This window comes from Austrofundulus limnaeus, unplaced genomic scaffold, assembly GCF_001266775.1.
Source record: "Austrofundulus limnaeus strain Quisiro unplaced genomic scaffold, Austrofundulus_limnaeus-1.0 Scaffold601, whole genome shotgun sequence".
Classification (NCBI taxonomy): domain Eukaryota; kingdom Metazoa; phylum Chordata; class Actinopteri; order Cyprinodontiformes; family Rivulidae; genus Austrofundulus; species Austrofundulus limnaeus.
In genome coordinates this window covers 3,473-4,109 of record NW_013953003.1, presented here as the reverse complement: position 1 = coordinate 4,109, position 637 = coordinate 3,473, and positions in this window count along the sequence as shown.

Sequence of the window (637 nt, the reverse complement as noted above, 5' to 3'; positions counted from 1 at the left end):
CTCTGAAGTTGTGGGGTCCAGGCTTTGGGCCCCACAAGGAGCAACCGGACCCCACGAGGCTGCATTTTCCTTAAAACTTTGCCTCACGATGTTAGGAAATACAAGACCAAACACACACACACACACACAGACACACACACAAATGCTACAATTAGCAGCTTCATCACGATACACCATTTCATCAGTTGTTTGATATCAGAACATCTTGTTTGATTCAGTTCAGCAACCTGTGATGGTGTGATGTCGTATGTATGATGTCATATGTAAGATGTCGTATGTATGATGTCGTATGTATGATGTCATATGTATGATGTCATATGTATGACGTCATATGTATGACGTCATATGTATGATGTCGTATGTATGATGTCGTATGTATGTCATATGTATGACGTCATATGTATGATGTCATGTATGATGTCATATGTATGACGTCATATGTATGATGTCATATGTATGATGTCATATCTGCACATCTAGATGAAACTATGACATGGATCAATGTTGTTTTGCCTCGATGTAAATAAATCATTGATGTATCGTCACACAACCATTATCAGCCTTCCTCCTCCTCCTCCTCTCACACCTCCTCCTCCTCCTCTCACACCTCCTCCTCCTCCTCTCACACCTCCTCCTC